This window comes from Macrotis lagotis, chromosome 6 (assembly GCF_037893015.1).
Source record: "Macrotis lagotis isolate mMagLag1 chromosome 6, bilby.v1.9.chrom.fasta, whole genome shotgun sequence".
In the NCBI taxonomy this organism is placed as follows: Eukaryota; Metazoa; Chordata; class Mammalia; order Peramelemorphia; family Peramelidae; genus Macrotis; species Macrotis lagotis.
Window position 1 is genome coordinate 56351664 of NC_133663.1, and position 24316 is coordinate 56375979.

General features: G+C 34.8%; 1 protein-coding gene and 1 long non-coding RNA gene across 3 annotated transcripts in view; one reads left to right on the forward strand and one right to left on the reverse strand.

Moving 5' to 3' along the window:
- The window catches only part of PID1 (phosphotyrosine interaction domain containing 1), a 281380-nt gene that overhangs the window by 215699 nt on the left and 41365 nt on the right, over positions 1-24316 (forward strand). The gene's annotated exons all lie outside the window — the stretch shown is intronic.
- LOC141490859 (uncharacterized) lies at positions 366-23147 on the reverse strand. Its single transcript, XR_012469376.1, has 3 exons — positions 23007-23147; positions 12985-13239; positions 366-2615 (listed from the first exon to the last, which is right to left on the reverse strand). It is a non-coding gene; the product is annotated as an uncharacterized LOC141490859 (long non-coding RNA).

Consider the following 24316-nt stretch of genomic DNA (forward strand, 5'->3'; position numbering starts at 1 on the left):
CCACCGCATCTAATTAAGCATCAGTCAAGGTTCAAATTGTTCAGCCCTCCCCCTACTCTTTTCTCAAACTAGCATCCTTGCAGCTTCTCATTAACAATGCCTTTGAGACTTGATCATGCCTGAAAGTTATTGAAAATGAAGGATGGTATTGCACATTAGAACACACTTAGAGAGAGGTCTCATATGTTTAAAAGAAAATCTTCAGAGATTCTTGTCTGTATTTGCTGTCCTGATTTGAGTAGGTCAGCCAAACCCATCCTTACCACTCTAAAAGATCAATCAGTTTACTTAATCATATAGCAATTCTTTGTTGACTTGCTATAAAGAAATGATAACTATTTCATCATTTAATCAAGAGATGGTAGTTTAATTCAGTAAGAGCATATCATTCATGTATAGAACACCACATCCCCAAAACAAAACCCGACTCTCTTCTAGATAGACCTCCAGATAGGACCAGACATGCAGAAAAGTATTGAGAGCATTCAAAACCAAGCTGAGGATCAATAGACTTTGAGGAAGGCTATAGTAATTCAGATGTCATTATCTATTATTTGAACTGAGCTGAATAAGCAAAACAGAAAATCCATTAGATGCCACTTGCCCAATATGCAGACCTTGAGAAATTTACCTTGGTGACTGATGGAAAAGCTGAGCTTATTTTAACTTAGGCTGCAGCTTTTAGGTCATTAGCTAATGGCTCTAAATAGGTTCTTCCAAATGGTGTAGGCCCATTTCACTATTCACATTTTCATGTATATATCTTCAAATGAACCTGTAAAACACATAAGTACAAATTATGAGTGTGTCTAAGCTGAAGGAAAGTTGATGGATTTGCTCATCATTCACCTTTGTTATGGTAAATTAGCTGAGTCTGGGGGAAATTTTGTATATTGGCAAGAGTGCTGGTCTTGGAATCAGGAAGACCAAAGTCAAATCCCAACTTAAAAATTGTGAGCCTCTGAACATATTGTCTAACTGCTCTCCCCTCAGTGTCCCCAAAGGTAAAATGAGGTTAATAATAGTTTTAGGAAAACCAAATGAAATAATATATAAAAAATACTTTGGAAAGCTTAAAGTACTAGTCATTATTATTATTATTTTATCATCATTACTGTCATTATTACTACCATTGCTACTGGGTACATTATTTTTCTTTGACCTATGTGTATATAAATACATATATAAGAAGATTCTTGCATATATATATATAATATTTTATATATGTATATAATTTTTATTTTTTCTTTTTTTTAAGGCAATGGGGTTAAAGTGACTTGCTCAAGGTCACACAGCTAGGTAATTATTAAGTTTCTGAGGTCACATTTGAACTCAGGTCCTTTTGACTGCCATGCCAGTGCTCTATACACTTCGACACCTAGCTGTCCCATATTTAGGAAAATACATAGGTTGCACAATGGTTAAAGCATCAGTCCTAGAGGCAGGAGAATCTGAGTTCAAATCCAGACACTTGATACTTACCAGCTGTGTAACTTTGGGCAAATCATTTCTAATTTCCTTGCCAAAAACAAAACCAACCCCCTCCCAAAAAAACAACACAAAGAAAGAACACACACACACACACACACACACACACACACACATATAAACAGATCCATGGATATATACATATTCAATTAGAAGGGACATTTGCATGCATTCAGAGATACTGGAATAGTCTCCATAAGTTAGGGTGTGTCCATAGTATGGAAGAATAATGAAAAATTTCATGAATTTTCCTTCAGTTTATGCTTCCCTTTATATTGCTTCATGTAAGTTTAAACCTTGTTTTATGCATTGGTCAGATGGGTTTCCAAATGGAAGTCATCTGAGCTTGGTCCCTTGAGGAAATGCAGATCTTGGAAAATTAAAACATATTTATGGTGAACAAGATTAATTTTATTTATTAATGATCACTAGTTGCCTTAAATCATGATGTAACCTGAAAGAATGCACAATTTGTTTATTTGCTTGAAGCATACACAGGTTAACTCATGAATTTTCATATTTCTCCCCCTGGAACAGATAATTTGATTATATTTAGTCTTTATCTATGCAAACAGACTGGTTTCTGCATAATACATACATATGTATACACTACTAATTATTGAAGACCAGAAAGAAGGAGGCTTGCATGGTTTGAGTATGGCATTCTTAATGATGTCTTACCAAGCACATGCAGGCTGATACCACAAACTTGTCTCAGCTCTGCCCCTACACTGCTCCTAGTATGCATTCCAGTACCTCAGTTACTATCATGGGACTCCATACCTGCTTCTTATTACAGAACAGCATCCAGGAGTCTGCCCAAACCCAGCACCAGACCATGCCAAAAAGGTATAAAATGATCAACTCGGACTGCATTCTCTAAAATCTGCCTTCCTTGCCTCATTAGCAGTTTTCTTTCATCACTTTCTTCTTCTTTCTCCTTCTTCTTTCCCCCCTTCTCCTTCTCCTTCTATTCCTTCTCCTCCTCTTCCCCCTTCTCTCCCTCCTCCTCCTCCTAGTTCTGCTTCTTCCTTCTTCTTCCTCCTCCTCCTCTTCTCCTTCTTTCTTCTTTTTTTTCTTCTTGTCAGGCCATCTGCATTTTCCTCCATAGGTCTTTCTACTGACTCCTGAAGAGAAGAATCACAGTGTTTTCCCTCAGGAATTGCTCCAAATAAATGCTTATTGATTTATTAACTTAAAAAGAAAGTGTGTGTGTGTTTGTGTGTGTGTGTGTGTGTGTTTGTGTGTGTGTGTGTGTGTGTGTGTGTGTGTTGGGGTAGTTGTAGAGGGAGTTAATTGCTTTTAACAGACATCTATAATGCATGAACTTTTAAGAATTAAGAATCCTATGTCACTTTGCTAAGATTCAGACCATTAATCTACATATAAAAACAGGAACGATTTTAATTAGACCTCATGGCTTAGTAGCCAAAACCCATTCCTGCTAATTGGGATCTGTGTTTTTATTCTAGCCCTCACTTGGTAGTGACTTTGACTGTCCATTTACATAGCTAGCTTTGCTTCCTTACCTGGAAGTATGACTGATGATCCATATGCTCTAGCTATAGCTTTAGGAGGCATTGTTAGTCTAGGTAATTTCATATTGCTAATCATTGGGGAATACATGGGTTACAGAAATGAGTATCACCTATGCTGCTTCTGTTTTGATCTGTGATTCTAAATTGAGTATTGGTTGATGGGAAATAAGAGGGAAATCACCTTCATCTGCTACCATTTCATGGAAGAATAAGAGTTGGAGTTGATAGACCACTTGGACATAAAGTATGTATGCTAAGCAGAAGGTAATTTGTATTCCCCCTGGAAACATATGATATGAAGGAGACGATAGTGAATGGCAGCTCTTATCTGATTTTCCTGGTAGTCCACAGATTGAAGACTGGTATCTTTAATGCCTCAGACCATCTGGGATTTCAATGGTGTGGGTACACCCCCCTCCCAATTTAATGCAAATTTCAACCTCTCCCTATGTTAATTTATGTTTTTTATGAATTTCTGAGGCTAAAGAGAATTTCATCAGCTGCTCTATAGCTTTCTAGTAATAAACCTATTTGCTTTTAGCTAAGCTACTGCTCTGAAAACAGATTCAGTATGTCCATTGTATACTTGAGGCCTTGCCAGCTTGCTAGGATGTGCCGTGGTGAAGGGTGGGAGGATGATGACTTCATTAGATGATTCTAGCCTTGATAATTTTAATTTGAGAGTAAAGCAACTCTTGGTCATTCTTGATTTTTTTTTTTTGTTTGTTTACAGCAAAGTAGCAGGTGACATAGAGTGCTTGGCTTGGAGTCAGGAAAAACTTGAGTTCAAATTCTCCTTTGGTACTTAATCAGGCATATGATCCAGGGGAAACAGATCTTCATCCTGTTTCCTCATCTTTTAAATAAGAATAATGATAGTGTCTATTCAAGGGTTATTGTGAGAATCAAATGTGATATGAAGTGTTTTACAAATATTAAAGTCCTGTATAAACATTAGCTGTTATTATTATATTTAAAGCTATGCATCTTATAATCAAAGCTCCATACTTTAATGTATTTCATTTTAGAAACTAATATGAAAAACCTTAAACAGTGATTACTTCATTTCTACTAGGAAAAATGATGCCATACATGTAGGCACTGGCTCTGTCAAGGTTTAGAGCATCCTCATTAGACCTTTTTAGAAGTTTAATGAGTGTCTGTCTTCTCTACCCTCCCCAATAAATACCTGGTATCCAAGCCCCTGATGCTAAATTTCTCTAAACTTAGCTCCTGGATCAGAAAAGAAGCAGCTTTGCTAGGAGAGAGGATATGCATGGCACTGGGCAAGTCACAACTATTTTCTCATTGTAAAAAGGAGATAATCCTACCCATGGAGCCTACCTCCCAGCTTGGTTTAGGGGCTCTAAAGAGATATGAAAAAAAGTTTTCATGCAATAAAACATCATATCTTGTTCAACTCTTGTTATTAAGCTATATGGTCTGTCAGCAAATCTGTATCTAAAGATTTTGCCAGTTAGATGAACTTTCTAGAACTTACAGTCTTCTGGCATGTCCTCTGAGAACCCAGGAATACTTTTACACCACAACAAGCCATGTGAGTAGGACTTGAGTAAAGGAAGAAATTATAATTTGTATAAATCAATTGTTTGTTTCTTTGGGAAAGCTTTGTATCTGATTTTAGAATGTATGTGTGTGTTAATTAGTTATTAGTTATTATATATCTTTAATGTATGTGATGAAGGAGGGAATGTATTTTTGGTTGTGGATCACATTTTAAAAATAAACTTAAAATAAATTAAAAATTAAATTTATATTTAAAAAGAAGATCTGCTAAGATTAGTAGAAAATAAAGGAAATCTCCAAAGAAAGCCATTTTTGCTTGATCTCTATAGTCCAATGTAGGACTAAGTTATTACAGCAAAAAGTGAAATGTTTTCTGCTGATATTCATGAAGCACATGTTATATCTTCTTGGCCTTAGGAAAAATATTGTTGTTGTTTCTCTCTCGAGTTCCTAAGCTTTCTAGAACCAAGAACTATATGTCAAAAAAAAGCATTCATATTCTCATCATTTTTCTTATCCTGGATACTTGCCCAGAGTCTGGGGCTAGAGTCTTCCATGAGGTCTCCAATTAGGAGCTTAAGCTTGAAGGGGAAGAAGGGAGTGACTTTTGGTACACCCCTCCCTCTCCATTTTATCACCCTAGAGAGATTTTCTTCCCAAACACGTTGAAAATTAGTCTTTTATTCCTTCAGGCTGTTAGAATGAAGAGAAAACTGTAGATGTGGGGCCAATGATTGGCATCTGGTTATCATTCTCTTGAGCTATCCCCCTGTTAAAAGGTAAGTTTAGACTCATTAAACTCAACAGAGCTCCTGGTAACCATCTGCTTACTGGATACAGCTGCCATTCTGTTCTATGCCTTTGACACCTTTTCTATTATAAACTTCATTAGTAATCATCCCAAGTGTTTCTTAGATTCTTTTTTGAACCATCATTCAACTAGAGATGTGTTTTACTCCTCTTTTGTGATATACTCTTGTATCATGAGTGTTCAGCTTATATGGCTTTAATAGAATCATAACCAGTGACTTTCTCAGATTTCTTTTTAAAAAAAGCATTATCAGAGTTTAAATGTTTTAAATTGATGATGCCCATGTACTTTGCCAGTGGAGATGAATATATTCTGAATGAAAGAGTCAAAAAAATTAAAAAAGGGATAATATTATCAAAGAAAATAACAGTAAGGCTACATACCAAGACCTATATGGTGTATGCAAAACAGATGAGTAGAATTTCTAACATGTCTAAACACAGTCACAAAAAAGAGGAAGAAGTGATCCAAAGAATGGAGCAGTTATCTTGAAAAAAAGAGGCAGTCAACATGTCAAATACCTCCCAATTGATGAAAAAATAGAAATTGTAAAAATAAACAAATAAATAAAATTGATAGCTGAGAAATAAAATGATCAGATTTAAAAAAAATCAGTCACAGATAAAAGTCATTAGCTAGAGAGGAGAGATATAGAAACAAAGAGAGGCAGAGAACTAGAGATAAGTACAGAAATGAGCCAGATAATATCAGACATATTCAATATTTTACTATATTTTCTTTATATTTCTTTGTTACAAGGGAGGATTCTGTTGGTGGAGGGTGGGGAGTCATTAGGAAGTGATGGTGATATTTTTAAAAATCGAAGCATTTATTTTAAAAATATATATATAAAACTGTGAATGTAGGTACTTGACTTAGATATGATTTCTATTTCCCTGGTTGCCTTTTTTATTTGATGGATTTTTTTTCCCCCAAGCATTTGGTATCCTCCATTCTTCAAAACCCTGTCATTTCCTCTGGCACCTACATCCTCTCCATATGTTTAGTCTAGTCCTTCTGTTCTTCCCCTCTGTTTTCTCCTGTCTCATTTTTACTTCTTCATATAGCACATAGGAGGCTGGCATAAGAGACTTTAATTTGATGCATCATCCTTCAATAATAAAGAGGAATTATAGAGATCTTTATAAATCTTTTCCATAACTTAAGAAGAATAAAACATGATGGATTGTCTTTAGGAAATAATTGTATATATTGCTGCTAAAGACCCCAAATTGCTCCTTGAAACAAAGCCTTATCTTTTTAACATCACTATCCATTCAGAAATGGTGTGAATCATAGAATATCAAAGGGGTAGTCATTAAAGGAGCACTCATTAAGAACCTGCTGTATGCTAAGCACTGGTGAGATAAAGGAACCTCTCCAAAAAAAGTTTCTGCCCTTACATTCTAGAACATACTTTTAAGAAAATTAATGTTGTAGATCACTCATAATCATATGATAGAAACCAGCAGGTTGGCTTATATCAATAATAAAGAAATTGTGATGCATTTGATATCAATCAATCAATTAATAATCCAGCATTTACTTCATGTTTCCTGGGCCCTAAGGGCTTGGGAAATAAATGCAAAACCAATAACCTTGTGTATGACAACGTGGCCTAGTGGATTGAGAGCTGATCTTCAAGCCACTTAGTGCTGGGTTCAAGTTCTGCCTATGATGCATCTGACATTCTGACTCTGGGGAAGTCACAACCAGTCAATGTTCTAGGAATCCTATTAAGATTGTAAGTTACAGGATAGTAAAAGTGCTGACTTAAATTAGAAAAGAAAGTTTTTCACCTATGGGTTCCCCAAAATGAAATAAATCAGAGGTCGTATCCAAAATGTAGGAGCAGCTAAGCGATGCTATGAGTCAGGAAGACTCATCTTGCTGAGTTCAAATCCAGCATCAGACACTTACTAGTCGTGTGATTCTGGGCAAATCATTTCACCCTATTTGCCTTAGATACTCATCTTAAAAAATGAGCTCAAGAAGAAAATGGCAACCACTCTAGTATCTTTGCCAAGAAAATCCCAAATGGCATCATGGAGCATTGGACATGACTAAAATGACTGCAAAACAACAATCCCCAATGTATGACCAGAAAAAAGAAATGGATTGTTCATGTAGGAAGAGCTAAGGGACCTCATAACAACTTCAAAAGAGAGTCAGGCTATGTACCCTGTTAAGTATACGTGAAATGTTAAAAGATAGAGCCTCAGTTTGTGCTCATGGACTTACATGGAAGATGGACAAGAACCACACTAACAAGGACTAGGTTGGATACCATTTGCAGATGGTTACCATATGCTTATATACCAACAGCATCACTGATCTCACAATTGCCCTATAGTTACTACTTCTGACTTGGAATTTTAATCATACTTATTTGTTAAATAGATTTCATCTTTCAAGAACGTCTAAAACTTCTTGCTCTCTACCCTTCTGAAGTTTTTTTGGGGGGCGGAAGAACTCATTTTTCCTTCCAGGATAATATGACTGAAGTCTCTTAAGACAGCTCTATTACCTAGGTATTTTTATGAGTCCTCTTTCAAAGTGTGTTGACACTGAAATTGGTGGTCTAGTTATTTGTCAGAAAATTTATGATTGGTAAAGGGTTTTATTTCTAAAAGGATAATTGACCTATCACTACAATTGTTCACAGCTGAGCATTCCCAGGCCCCTAGAAGGAGCAAGGAAGCAAAGGAGGTCAGGTATTTTCACTTTTAAATGGGTTAATTAATTGGAGCATCCACCCAACCATATCTTTCCATTCCCCAACAATGCTAGTTAACTGAATTGTAACATGTAACTGAAACAGGATAATATTTTTTCCTCTACGGAGAATCAATATGGGCATTTTCATTGTTTCTGATGTGAATTTCCTTCTTTCTTAAGGTTTTACAGTTATACCTCTTTCCTTTCAAGAAGCAGTTAATATTTTGGAGGTAATTGTTAAAGGTTATACATGTGTTTTTATATATTTCTTAAGTAGGTTTTCAACATTAGTTTATTATAATCCAACTATTGTTTTCAAACAGTGATGAAAAGGATGCTTTCACCAAGTATTATTCCTGATATAACCAGGAGTCATTTCCAGGTTAACATATAATAGAGCAAGCAGCAGATTGCAGACCTTGTGAATTATATTTTTACTGAGACTAGCCTTCCACTAAGGAATATGCTGCTACTCACCACTGCATAATTGACCTTGCTAATTATATCCTGCCTGGAAGGAAGAAATGATTTGCATTTTTAATTGCCTTTTAATTCTTTTCCACCCCATGTAGGTCAGATAGATATTATTGTGCTATTTTGAGTTTTTGATGGAGGGTTCATGGCAAATACCATTTTTTAAAAACAGATATCCCTTTGATGTCCAACTATTGATGAATCAAGATGATTAAGATGATTAGGCTGTGCAATAATGAATTTCTGGTAAAGTGTTTTCTCTGTGTGAGGTGTCACTGTAAACTCTCCTAAAAGCAGAGTCAAGATTTTTCACTGCAGGGAAACATTTGGATTGAACAATTCTAGAAACTTCCAGAGAGACTCTCCTGGAAGAGTCCTGGAAGAGTTCTTTCTCTCTCTCTCTCTCTTCCAGTCATGTACGAATTTCTTTAAATTTTTACTTTCAGTATGAGACTTTACCCTTTTTTCCTCTTATGAGGTTTTTTGGGTATTTGATGTCTACCTATAGTAAGAAGAAAAAAAATCAGGAGAGTCTAATGAAGATAAGTTGACATAAAAATAAATTTGTTTTTTATGCATTTATATTCTTCAACTTTTTTTCCTGATGTCAAAGTTTCATTGAGAAGACCTTGAGTTCAGCAAAAAAAATTCTGTCTATTCTTATATGTGAGATTTATATTATTTTCCATGTTGAAAAAGAATCCCTGTAAAATCCTGTTTCTTTTGGTTAGAGCTTGCAATGCTTTGGCTAAATGAATAACCCTGTTTCCTCTTGGAACTACATGAAGGTATGGGAAGTCAAAGGAAACTGACCATTTCTTATTCACTCAAAAGCATGAAAATTCAGGAAATGTGGGTCTCAAATATTGAATTATTTTAGATGATAACCCACTGGGACAGTGAATAAGTGAATTTTACATTATACAAATAATACAACTTATTGGTTTGGAAAGTGATTTAAAACCAAATCCTTTGGACTCAGCTCAATTGCTGAGTGGTAGAAAAGAAAAAAAAGAGAAGGGAGGAGAGGAGAGGAGAGGAGAGGAGAGGAGAGGAGAGGAGAGGAGAGGAGAGGAGAGGAGAGGAGAGAGAGACAGACAGACACACAGAGAGACAGACATACAGAGAGACAGACACACAGAGAGACAGGGAGAGAGTCACAGAAAGAGTGAGAGAGAGAGAGAGAGAGAGAGAGAGAGAGAGAGAGAGAGAGAGAGAGAGAGGAAATAAACAGAAGGAAGGTTAAACAAAAGCAGAGAGGAAGGAAAAAATAATAATAATATTCCTTGGATGCAGTCATAGAAAGATGTGGTTTTAATAATAAAAAAGGGATGTTAATTTAAATGATCTTATGTTGAGACCTCATTAAAGTCCTGTATTCAGCAAGTCAGAGTTCAATTTCTGGAAAAGCTTTGTGGGTAGTCATCAGATGAAACTATCTATGCCTTCAAAAAAATTGGAATTTGCAAAATCAAGATGTGTAGTGGTACAAAGAGATTTGTTGGGCATCTGTATCTAGATGGTATTGCATACTCTTTGGCTAGTCTGGATTCAGGCAACAAGATGACTAAGATGTCATTTGGGAAAAAAGGAGGTGTTTCCTAGAATAAGTTTCATTTGTACAGCAAGCTCAGGTAATAGAACTCAGGCATATTGCTTCAATAAATTTCTACTTTTCTTAGTGGAGTCAACCACTAAGTTTCAGTCTTTGTTTTAGAATAACATCTTCCTAAAATACCCCTTAATTTCAGTAACATTCCATAGGTCCACCACTGTTTCATTTGGAATAGCCAAAAAATACCTACATGTCCAATAAGTGAAGAATGACTAAATAAGTTATGTCTATTGATGACATGGAATATTATGGTTGTGTCTGAAAAATAAATATGAAGTATACACAAGGAGACATTGATACAGTGGGAAGGAGCAGTGATGCTGGAATGAGAAGAGCTAGACTCAAGACTCACTTCTGAAGCTTACTACTTACTATCTGGGTGACCTGGACCAAGTCTCAACTTGCTGAGCTCCAGTTTTCTCATATAGAAACTGAAGGGGTTTGGCTACATGGACTCAGAACACTTCTAGTGATAAATCTCTGATCCTAGGATTGTAATAAAGTATGAAAAGATTTCTAAAACTTGATTTAGAATGGAATCAAAAACCAGAATTGTATATTCACTTCAACTTTCTGCATAGATAGATAATATGGATATGTCTAACTAGCTATAGATTTAGATACATTTATAGATAAATACCTACAAATATATCTATCTAAATATATCTATATAGAAATATCTATAAATAGCTATCTATCCATTTAGCCACACAACTGTTTATATATCTCTACACATATGTTAATTATATAGATATAGGTAAGTAAAGAGATATGTCTACAAATATCAGCTCTAAATATAGATATAAATTTCTATCCATAAATACATAATTATCAATCTATCCACATAGCTATCTATATCTATCTTTCCATCATCTACCCAAATGGTAGATGTATAGTTAAAAGGTAATTTTAACTTTATTTGTTGATTTCATCATTTTGTAATATTGGGATAGGGGTCATTATTCTGACCGTATTATTTTTGTTATCTCTTCATAGAGATGGAAGGGAGATTAATGAGTATGAACTGATTTGCTATTGACCCTAGAGAAATTTCTTCCTTTTGTAGGTTTTCTTATTTCACCTTTCCCATAAAAGGAGAAGATGTGTAGTATAGAAAACTTTCATTTAACTGAAGGATTTGATTAATTGGCATTTCACTAAATTAAATGGAGCCCTTGAAGTAAGTTCTAAAGTCATTCAAGTAAAATTTTATGACAGTTTGGCTAATTGGTCATTCTAACACATACTCCTTCAAAATAACACCATTCTATTTCACATAAACCCATTTCAGAAATTTCCCATGATGGTTAAGTGATTACTCTTGCATTTTGGAAATTTCCTTTGCATTGTGATACAAAATTTCACACATGCTTTTAATGTAAAATACTCTTTAAATGCCCAGTCTTTCTTTCCTTTTCCACCTATTAATTGAATTAGACATCCTGATAAAATTCGGAAATGTCTTTGCTTTAATCATTACCGTAAAAATCTCTGTGTGTTACAAAGTCCAGTATGGATGCTTTTTGAACATTTGTTTGTTCATCTGCTCAGGATATAATTGGAATCAGACAGTGGGCCCAAGGGAAATTTAAGCTCTGACTCTTTGCCCTATTGCTTTTGTGGTTCACATTTGACCCTTTAGATATATATTGTTGTCACGTGTCAGAGTTCTTTGAGTCTAGTGTTGTGATTAGCAGTAGGAGATGAAGTGATTATGTCTATTTCTAATTCATTCCAGGTCAATCTTTTAAGCATTTATATATTATTATTATCACCTTCTACTACACTGAATGCTATCAAAACAAGAGCAGCCATGGACCTCAAGGACCTATATTTTTAAGTTAATACAAAGGAGAATGAATGTTGATTTTCCACCCCCCACCTCAACCCAGCATCCCAATACAAGTAAGGATACAGACAAGAATTGCATGGGTTAGGCAGGAAAGGATGGACTGTAGTCTGCATTGTTGAACCAACTACCTACATTGATGAAATCAGAAATCTACAGAACCATAAAATATGAATACAGTAGTGCTTACTCCTATATGTTCACTATATTTCAATAAAATGTTACTATTTGCATAGCAGATTTCAAATAGCAATTAAGCAAAGATAACATGGTATAGTGGAAAGAAATCTATTGAGGCTCATACACTTCCTATCTATATGTCTTTGCAAATCAATTAACTTCTCTGGGCTTCAGTTTCCGCATTTGAAAATTCAGGGCTTCCTCTAGATGGGCTCTGTTGTTCCTTCCATATTTATGATCCCATGTTTCTAGGGTCAATTTTCCATTATGCAAAGACAGACTCACTGAATCATGATATGCCTAAGGCAGATGCTGCTTTGCTCTCCTGGATGATAGTATTTTCTACTTTTTATAACCTTTACTTCCGGATTATTTTGCTGCTCAGACAGAATTGAAAAGGACCCTCTTTCTTATCTCATACTCCCCTCCTATATATCAAGCATAGAGCTGATTAACCTGAGGCATTTCTATTCAGCCTACAACATGTACTCTCTGGAGTTGGAGGATATGAGAGGAAAGGAAAGGATGGAGAACTCATACTATTCTTGCTCCTCTCACACTGGATGTGTCAATGTGGTTCAAGAAATAAGGTTAGAATTATTGCCAAATTCCAGAACACATATACATATGCATAGGAGACACAATGCAAAAGATGATAACCAGCTAGTCACTAAGTCCTATTGAGTTTTCATTTGAAATATCTCATCTTCATCATCCCATTTCCATTCTGACTATCACAAGGGGTTCATCACTTTATTTCCTGATTGCCACCATAACCTCTTACCTGACCTTTCTGACTCCGTACTGTCCTTCCCCTCTTGTAGTCTGCTACTACAAGATTTTTCTTTCTTAAATTCTTTACAGCTTGGCAGTTCTTTGCTCAGGAAATGCCACTCCATTCTCTTTTTCCTGGTACCATCAAGTTAAAGTCTTTTACTTCCTTCATTTTCTATGATTCAAGAGGCAATTCCCAGAACAAAAGTTGCAGTAAACTTTTATTGGGTCCATTCTTCAGGGCACATGCCCAGAAATGTAATTACTGGAAGAAATTGACGTGTCATTAGATACATCATCTTATTTTATTCTCATAGCAGCACTATGAGAAAGGTAGATATTGTTATTATGATTATTTTACAGAAGATAAAAAAAAAGACTTAGAGAGACTAAGGTAACTTCCTTCAGCTTACACAGCTAGTATGAGAGGTGAAATTTAAACCTAGGCTTCTCCTAAGCCCACTGATCACTTATAAATGATTATCACACTTGTGTAGATAATGCTTCCTTTGGCAGGTACTTAGCATGGTGCCTCCAATCCAAATGTTGGAGTGGAAGCTTTTTTTTTTAATTTTTATTTTTGCAATGCAAATAGGGTTAAGAGGCTTGCCCAAGGCCACGCAGCTAGGTAATTATTAAGTGTCTGAGGTTGGATTTGAACTCAGGTACTCCTGAATTCAGGGCCAGTTCTCTGTCCACTGTGCCACCTAGCTGCCCCATGGCAGCTTTTTAAAAAAAAAATATCAGAAAGAATGAATTTCCTCGGATTAAGAAACTATAGGTCTATACATGATTTTGCCTCTTCAGACAGATATTTGAGGACAGCTATAAACCATAAAAGCATGCTTTATATTCTTCCCAAAGGCAATAGTACTTGATGGGAAGGAGAAATTAACTTCTTTGGGTACTCTATGAAAGGTATTTTGGAACTCTATGCAGGACCAAAAAGGAGTGTTCTAATTCAGCCTGTGAATTACTCTGGTAGGCATGGCCTTCGATTTATTGATATTACTGCTTCTGCTTGCAGATGTGTTAGTTCTTTGTCCTTAAGGAGAATGAAAAGAAAAGTCTGTCTCTTTCTAAAGCCTCTTGTTACAATTTCCCCTTTTATTTGATGTGCTTCTTGATCTCCAATCACCGCATCATGCATTTCAGATCTCAAATTGTTCTTGACCTATTCTTGGGAAATGGCATGGTAGAGCCTTTTAGAAAAGCATCCAGCAGTGAGGGGGAAAAAAATCCTAACATAATGATCCAAGAAATAATCATTTTTTTCCTTTCAAAGGATTCCTTTCAAAACCAGCATTTTTAGAAGAGCAGAGATACCTTTGCTAATTGGAGGTTATCAGATCTTGACCAGGATAATTTCTTTGTACATTTGTTTTGAAGAGAAACATTAAATGTTTCAAACATTAGTGAATAGAAGAATAGGATAACTCTAGATTTGGAAGGGCTGGATTGATCTTCTCCAACCCCCTCATTTTGCAGATGAGGAAAAGAGACACACAAAGACAGGAAATGACTTACCCAAGAATTCTTAGGTGTTTGATCTGGGTCTAAGTTTCCTCAATCTTAGTCCAGTTGTCTCCATGTGTACCACTCTGATTTTAATTATTCATGTTTAAAACCTTCCAAATTAACGGTTCACTTTCATTGTGGGTCATGTTGATCAAGTATGGCTTAAAGTTCAGTACTAACTGATACTCGGTTTTCACAATAATTACACTTGCCATTCCCGTAAATGCTAAGACCATGAGGATAATGTACTTCAGGACAGAAGCTATCCATCAAGCATGGTTCCTTGTCTGGTAGACAATGTGGAGATAGATCACAGAGTGGTTCTGTTATCCCCTCACTCTTCCTCAGTAATGGATGTTCAAGTTGAAGACTTACCTAGGAGGAGTAGTCAGTTAGCTCAACTCCATGTAATTTTCTGACAAATTATTTTCTTTCTGCTTGAAAGGAGAGCATACCATGATGAAATGGAAACAATGGGTTGCAAAATTAATTTCTTTGATATGTGTGTGTTTTTAGAAGAGAAAATGGGCTAAGAGAAGAGTAAACCTGTCTTTAAATCAAATGAGTGTTTTATTGATCTAAATTTTCATGAAAAAGAGATATTGAAGCCAAATCACACTTCCAATAGCAATTAGGTAGGTCTGTCTTTGGCAGGCATGTAAAATGGACCTATCAGTTTCACAGAAAAACAGCCACTTAGTATGGATTTCAGTGGTAAATCTATTTGTTGTTAATGAAGTCTTAAAAACTGAGTTTTCAATGGATTGATCTTCACAAGCTGTAGACATCAGCAGTTGTGAGTTGAGAAGAGTCAGAACCTAAACAATGTCATTCATTGCCACCGCCCACCACCACCGCCACCACTATTATGGTTACTGTTGTAAGTTTTGGCAGCAGTTGGAAAAGTAAACATGCACATTCATAATTAAGTGATTTTCAGTGGTTATAGTTAATAAAGTTATGCTGTACATGACTCCAGTCAGACCACATTTGAAATATCATATTTAGTTTTGGACCCCACTTTTTATAAAGTTATTGATAAAGTAAAGCATTCTAAAGGTGAGGGGCTTCAAGTTCACTTGAAAATGATTGATTGAAGAAACTAGGAATGTTTCGACTAAGACTTGTGAATAGGGGGAGTGAAGGGCTATTGAGTAGAAATGAGATGTATTTTTCTTGCCCTCAGAACAAAGAACAAGGAAAAGTGAGTGAAAGATACAAGAGAAATTGGGTGCAAGGGAGAGGAGAAAATAAAAACACTTACTTCCTAACTAGACCCAAGTGGAATAAATTACTCTGAGGAGTTGTGGGATCTCCTCAATGGAGATATTCACACAAAATCTACAAGACAGTTTCTTGGATATAGTATGGGGATATCTTGATTATACTCCAGAGGAGATTTTCATACTATTATTCAGTTATTAAATTGGACTAGAAGACACTTTGCCACTCTGAGATCTGTACTATAGGGGCTTCTAGGTCTTTATTTTCCTCTTTGAATGGATAGACCCTTCATATGCACAGGTATTTTTGAAATGAAAAAAATTGGAGGGAATTTCATGATTTTTCTGACATTAAAAAACCCATTATTAGTAGAAGACTGTTGTTTCCTATATTATAAGGTTTTTAAAATTCATTTCTTATAGCACTTTGTACTTTAAAAAGCACTTTTGAGTACATTGACTCTAATCTTTTCAAGATCCTTGTGAAGTGGACAGAATAGATATCACAATCTGTGATGATGATGATGATGTTTGTCCATAATTTTTGAAGACTATGACATCAGAGTTGTGATGCCATGACAAGCGTATGAATTGGATTTGAGTGAGGAGGTGCTGTGCTATGTCACCAGCCTTACTTTTCTCCTCAGGAACCATCTGGGTCTAGTGGTCAGATATGGATCAGGACAGCTGGAGATGACCTTGGATGCAAGTCAGAGTTAAGGGTCCAAGGGTCCAAGGGTCCAAGGACACTCATTTAGTAAATGTTAAGTATCTGAGGTCAGATTTGAATGCAGGTTCTTCTGATTATAATTTTTATGTGGAAAATGAGTACACTATTGTCCCGCAAAGTAAAATCATTTGACTTCTATTATATGATCTAACAATAAGCAAGGTCTAAAATTCCTTGATTCTGATTCAGTGATATTAAGAAGAAAATTAGAGTGGGATCTAGATTTTGCACTAGAAGGGTTTTTGACGCTAATCAAATCCAGCTCTTTTATTTTTTAGATGAAGAAATTGAGACTCAGGGTATAGTTAAATTGCCTTGCCCAAGATTCCTCAGGTATGAATAGGAAAGCTGGGGATTGAATCCGAGACTTCTTAAAGCTTGATCCACTAGGTCATATTCTTTTTTTTTAATTTTTAAATTTTATTTAAGGCAAGGGGGATAAATGACTTGAACAAGGTCACACAGCTAGGCAGTTATTAAGTATCTGAGGCTGGATTTGAACTCAGGTCCTCCTGACTCCAGTGTTGGTATTCTATCCACTGCGCAACCTTGCTGCCCCAATAGAATACTTTCTAAAGAATATGACATAGTAAGGGGCAGCAAGGTGGTGCAGTGGATAGACACTTAATAATTGTCTAGCTGTGTGACCTTGTACAAGTCACTTAGCCCCACTGCGTTAAATAAATAAAAAAAATTTAAAAAAGGAAGTTTTCTATCAATATGTCATCTGAGATAAATTAGTTTTTAAAATTTGATGTTCTGTTTTTAGATACCAAAAAGATCACTTACTGTATAAATTGTGGGCCAGCTAGGGAGCACCAGTCAGAAGGATTCATCTTCCTGATTTCAAATCTGCCCTTAGTCCCTAGTAGCTATGTGGCTCTGGACAAGTCACTTAACCCTGTTTTTATCAGTTTCCTCATCTCTAACATGAACTAAAGGGAGAAAAATGGCAAAACCTCTCCAGAATCTCTGTCAAGAAAACCCCAAATAGCATCATGATGAGTCAGACATGATTGAGCCACAAATGGCCAATAAAATAAATTGAAGAAGTAGCAGATAGATACTATAGTTTGGTGACCAGAAAAGACTAGAGAGTTTTCATCTATAGTCTTCTCTCTTTGGTCCTGCCAATCACATGTTTTGGACAATTTACAAATAATTCGATTTCCTTTTGTTGCTTTTTCAGACAGAATTGTTAGCGAATGTAATGTGCCTTGATGAGACATAAGTAATGTTTAATTGCTAACTAAAATGTCAAATTTATGTTCATGTATATTTTTCAAATGTTATGTTTGCTTATGAGCATGCCTATCTTCTATATAATCAGTGCTCTTTTTTTTTTAATTTTACCAAGCCCTCCATTATTCAACACTGGACATTTTTGACAGAAACTATTCTGCTGAACTAGGAACAAACAGCTCATCAATCTATTGGTACTTAGGAGACAAACAGGATTTTTTTTTAAAATGTAGTATTTAAAATTAGATTATATTTTAAATTAATTTTAAAAATTAGATTTAAAATGTTAAATAACATTGCCTCTCTCTTTACTGATAAATCACCACTAAAGAAACCAAAGAAGCAAAAACAGTTGAGAGGATTCATGGGACATAATATTTAATTTAGTGTTTTTCTTTTGTTACAAGAGTAGCCATGAGGCCAAAGTCATTAGTCCACCATCACGTAGCTAAATTTCTCCTTGGTCTTTTGCTGAATTTCTAAGACTTTTCCATTTGGTGTGATCTTCTAGAACTTTCTGCCCCTGTCATAATCTCTATGAAGTAGGGCTTTATAGAGATTTTTTTTCAAGTTAAATTGAAGTGAATTTTGGGTAGCTAACTTAGCTATATAGAAATATCCAAACTAAGCACCTGAAATCAAATTCAATTTGACATGAAAAAAAAATTTCTAATGTGCAAATTGAGTGTCACCTACGAATAAGTCACCAACCTTAGTAGCTGACCCCAGCAGTGGATTTCTATGTCTAGAACTGCTCCATTAATATAATTCTGCCAGCGAAGCTATAAATTATGACAGCCAGAAAAGTCTCTAAGGTTTTGATTAGTCACAGAGCTCATTTCAAATTGTGATGTAGGCAGGAGATGCAAAGCTAATGACTAGATGCTCTAATAGGAGATTTCACAGTTGTGGCGTCATTTGCCTTTATACGGTTGCTTATATTCCTGTCATCTCATACTTCCAGGAGAACATTTTTTTTTGAGATTTCAGTAACAGAATATAACAAAGCTCTTGCTGTCATTTTTAAGAGAATGTACTGCCAAATGATTGGCTTTTATCATTTCTTTATGTTTGTGCAGCCTTTGAAAAATATGACATTGTGGTATATGCGTGTGATTTAATTTTCTCTAAGATATTTTTGGCCAAAACCTTCTACTAAGAGGGACCCTCAATTCTTGGCTCTCTGAATCTCAGGATTCAATGCATGCTACTGTTGCCAGAATCATTGACTCTTAGCAGATTACTTTTCCTGAAAAGTTTCATTGGTTCGATATGGTAAAAGAATAGCATCAATAGAATTGGACCATTTTCCAGAGCTGTGCCTTTGAGTTCTTAGGTCCTAACTTGTTGAATTTCTGACTAACAAACTTGACAAGTCATTAGACCCTGTTCAAACCATTTGGGGAGAACTCTGATTAAGGTATTACAAATTTCACCTGATACTTAGATGTACATAAGAATTCACAACCTTTAGATAAAAATAATGAAACAATAACAAGAAGAATTGACCAGGAGTTGGAAGACTTCTATTCAACTCCTATTTCTTCACTTTTGACAGTTGCCCAAGCCTATCAAGCACCAACTTTGTCCATCTTACTTTAGCATTGTCAAAAAGAATTCACTCAAACATCACTTAAATAAAAATCCATGTAGTAAAGTGAAATTTAAAATTTTAAAGTGTAGAGCATGAATAGCCCTAGAAATCTCCCATCTCCCCACTACCTTCTTTCTGGCTCTTATAGAGAAAGTGGCAATTATCATAGCCAGGGACATCGGTGGAGAAGCTCTTTCAACCATTGATATCAACATGACAAGTAGAAGAGGTTATCTCAAAAGTGTTCAGTTTATTCCTTCCGTTGATGCTCTCACATAGAAATTACCAGTAAAACTTCCAGCCTCTCATTGGTCAACATCCTTCTAGACATCCCCTGGTCTGTGGTTGACATGGTCAAAATGGTCAATGGTCAATGGTCAAATGAGAAAATTTCTTAGGAATATAATAACAGTCATATAAAAGATCATTCTTAATTGTTGTTATTCAGTCCTCTTAGTTCTGTCTGACTCTTTGTGAACCAATTTGGGGTTTTCTTGGCAAAAATACTAGTGTGGTTTGCCATTTTCCTTCTCCAGCTCATTTTTACAGTTGAAGAACTAAGGCAAACAGGATTTAATGATATGCCCAAGAGCACAGCTAATAATTTTCTGAAGCCAGATTTGAACTCATGAAGATGTATCTTCATGAAGATTCAAAACTCAATGTTCTGACCACTGCACTGTCTGCTTTTAGAGAAATGCAAATTAAAGTGACTTCAAAATTCTACATCAAATATATCATGTTGGCAAAGTTGGTAGAAAACTGAGAATGACATTTCTGAAGCCGTGAGAATGAAGAACATTATTGCATCTTTGGTGGAATATGAACATATCCAGTCATTTGGAAGAACAATTTGGAAATATGCTCATAAAAATTGCTAAATTTGACCCAACAATACCACTAAATAGTACTACACCTCAAAGAGATTAAAGGATGTGAAAAAATTCACACGTACAAAAATATTTGTAGGAGTTCTTTTTGAGTCAAAGTTCTAGAAACTAAGAGGACACCCGCCAATTGAGGAATGCTTTAACAAAATACAATATGTGAATATAATAGAATACTATTTTTCAGTAAGAGTAATGGAGATGGTCTGAAAGAAATGCTTTTTATGAGCTAATGCACAATAGAATGAGAACCAGGAATACAATTTATATAATAATAAGAACATTGTAAAGACCAATGTTACTATGTATGCTAATTTTCTCCTCTGTAAGAGTCAGGAAGAAAGGGGTGGGAGAGTTTGTCTGGGGCTACTCATACACTTTACAATTTTAAATTTTACTTCAGCATATGGATTTTAATTTAAATGGTGAATGAGTGAATTTTTTGACTATTCTGAAGAAGACATCAAGAAATATATGATTATTGGGGTAATGACACAAGTGAGTTATGAGTTATTGGAATACTCTTTTGAGCTAGAACTTAGGCAGAAATCTCAAAAGATTTTAGAAGAGATCTGGAGAAGATGAGAAGGCTGAAAATAGCCCTGGGTGTTTGGGCTTAAAGTTGGAAATTGCTTAAAAAATGAGTTCAAGCTTAAAGCACCACCTGCTGGCCAGAAAACCTATTCCAGCTACTTTCTCCCCACCCTATCCCAATAGCACTAGATGAATGCCTGGTAGAGACAGGGAATTCTACCTCTAATAATAGATGTCATTTTTCTTTATTTTTCTTCATAACTTTTTAAAGAGTTGTCAATTTTAATTGTTAGTGACAGCTATCCTTGTCAGTGATGATGATGTTGATGATGGTGGTGGTGGTGGTGGTGTTGATTACTACTGTTTTTATAGAATGCTTTTAAATTTTGCACACACGATCTCATTTGATTCTTCATGGAACTAGTTTCAAAGTGGAAACAATGCATAAAATTGAAACAATGCCAGATCACAAAATGACAAAAATGGGAGAGAGGAAACTATTGATGACTGGTAGGAATACCAAACTGAGTCTTACAACACCACAAATGGTCCCTGGTAGAAGGTCTAAAACATGGTGAAAAGGACCTACTAGTCCAATTAGTCAGATGGACATTGATAGACAGATTGGTATTCTAGTAGTGGCTGATGTCTATTCCCTTCAGTCCAAGTAAATAGATTTTTAAAAATGAATGAAATTTCAGCTTGTTTGAGACTTTTTAGATAGATCTAGTTTCAATCAAGGAGCATATTTGTAGAGAAAGCCAAATTTCTAATGTGACTCAAAATAAATACGATATAAATACAAATATATATATATATATAGATATTGTGTATATAAATACAAAATATATATATAAATATAAATATTTTGTATATAAATACAAAATAAATGTAGATTTGTTTTATTACATTGTAAGTTTTTTGACAATTATGCCTGCATAAAAGTGCAAAAACTGTTATCTCATTTTATGAAATAAATGAAGTGGTTAGTTATCCTATGAAATTGGAAGAAAAGATATTATCTCAAATTTTGTCTTGTAAAGGTGAAATCAGTTTGTCAGGTCAAATTTTTCTTGATATATATTTTTGATTTCTGGGAAGTGCAGCACTGAATATTAAATCTGATTGCATGTTCAAACCTTTAGGCATTTGTCTTTTCTCATTTCTGTGACCTCCCATTTGTCAGAAGCTATTGATTACTCTTAATATATAAAGGCCATGTTTAAAGAAAATTACTTGAGGGTAATTTTTGACAGCAGAAGAGAAATAAAGGGGAAATACAGGAATAGTTTTAGATTAATGTTCATAATATTAAATAGTTTTTAGAAAGAATAACATTAAAAAAGATATTTCTTCCTTTAGTCTCTTTTGTCCAGACTAGTCTCTCCCAAATGACAGAATTAAGGTCATAAATACTGAAAACAGGCCTTTGAAATTTGACAATATGTGAAGAAACCACTGTATAATTTGGTATTAAAATTTTGATTTGCATATTAAAATGATCAGAGGGAGAATGGCCTGATACCTTATAATAAATTGTTTTTGTCAGCAGAAAAATAAGTTGTAAAAAAAAATAAAGTTGAAAAGGTTTAGTTAAGCACTATTCTGATTTCTTTGAAAGAAAAGATAAGATATAATCCCGTGGCCAGAGACTTAGAAAGGGAAACTCTCTAAAGGATAGGAAACTTTGAAAAATGAAATTATAAGAAAATAGTCTACTTCTGAAGTATAATGAAAATGTTTTTAAAAGGGACTTCAGACCAAGAAGAATGAAGAAGTTATAGCCCTTCTGCTTGTGACAAATATGATGATAGAAATAAAAATCAATTTTACCTTGGAGGAGCAACCAGTAGATAGACTTCTTCCTAAAGGAAGATCTGGGATCCAAGTTCTGATTCTTTCTTACTTTTGTGATCATGGGTGAGTTATTTAATTGATTTAAATTTTGGTGAAATTTGTTGTGATTCAGTCTTTTTTTGATCCCATTTGGGGTGTTCATGATAAACTGAGTGGCTTTCTGTTTTCTCCTCCAGCTAATTTTACAGATGAGGGCATTGAAATAAACATGGTCAAGTGACTTGCCCAGGGTCATACAGCTAAGTAAGTATTTGAGGCTAGATTTGAACTCAGGAAGATGAGTGTTCCTGGCTCCAGGCCTGACACTCTATCCATTATGGCACCTAGCTGCTTCACCTGTAAAATGGGGAGTGATATCTATAATGTCTCACTCTATCTCTATCTCTTGTATGAGTGCTTTACAAACTTTAGGATAACTATGTAAATGTTAACTTTTATCTTTATTACCTTTTTATTAAGAAGTATGAGCTTCAAACTTCAGAGTTGAAGGAACAGGATATTAATTCCCCAGATACTTGACTATTTTAAAATCTTCTAAACTTCAGCAAATTCCATGTTAGCATCCTGAAACAGACACAGATATAGTTGCAAAACTCTCATCAATAATTTCTAAAGAACTGTAGAGAATTACAAAGATGCAAGAAGGTTGAGAGCAAAAATATGCTAGTTTTCCAAAGAGAAAAAAGTAGATTTTAGAAGCTAGACATCAATGAACTTGACATTAATCCTAATAAAATTCCATAACAGATCGTTAAACAGATGGTTTGGGAGCATTAGAAAGAAAGGGGGGCAATCACTATAAGTCACTATGCATGCATGAAGGACAAGACATTTTGAATGAACGTCATTTCCTTTTTTTTCAGCTTCAGGAAGAAATTGATAATAAAATTGTACTAGTGAGTGGCCACAACTTTAGTCTCTAAGAATTAGGTAGACCTAAATGTAATATGGAGAGAAGAGATGAATAGAATTTTAGAAAAGTTAGACCTCTGGAGAAAATTGAATGGGAGTAGAAAGGACTATACCTTTTTCTTAGCTGTCCATGGCAGAGAAAAAATAAAATATCATATTAGGGCACGAAACCCTTATAATCAAATGCAGAAAAACAGAAATATTAAATGCATCCCTTTTAGACCACAATGCAATAAAATATTCAATAAAAGGCCTCAGAAGCATAGATCAAAAATAATTGGAAACTAAATAATTTAATTATAAAGAATAAATGGTTCAAAAACAAATCATAGAAACAAGCAATAATTTCATTAAAGAAAATAGCAATAATAAGATAATGAAATATGTATAAGTTGTAGTACTTAAGGGGAAATTTTTCTTTCTAATGGCTTATATAATAAAATAGAGAGAGAGAAGATCCATTAATTTGATAAACAACTAGAAAAACTAGAAAAAAGAACAATTTAAAAATTCCCAATTGAACACTGCATTTGAAATATTGAAAAATCAAAGGAGAGATTAATAAAATTGAAAGACACTGAAATAATAAATATTTCTAGAAACTGGTTTTATGAAAAAACAATAAAATACATAAATTATTGGTTAATTTTATGCAAGAAAAAAGAAAACCAAATTATCAGGAGCAAAAGTGAAAAGGGTGAATCTACCACCAATGAGGATGAAATTAAAACATTATTAGGAAGTATTTTGGCCAATTATACTCCAATAAATTTGACAATCTAAGTGAAATGTATAAACATTTGCAAAAAAATATGAATTGCCCTGATTAACAGAAGAGGAAATAG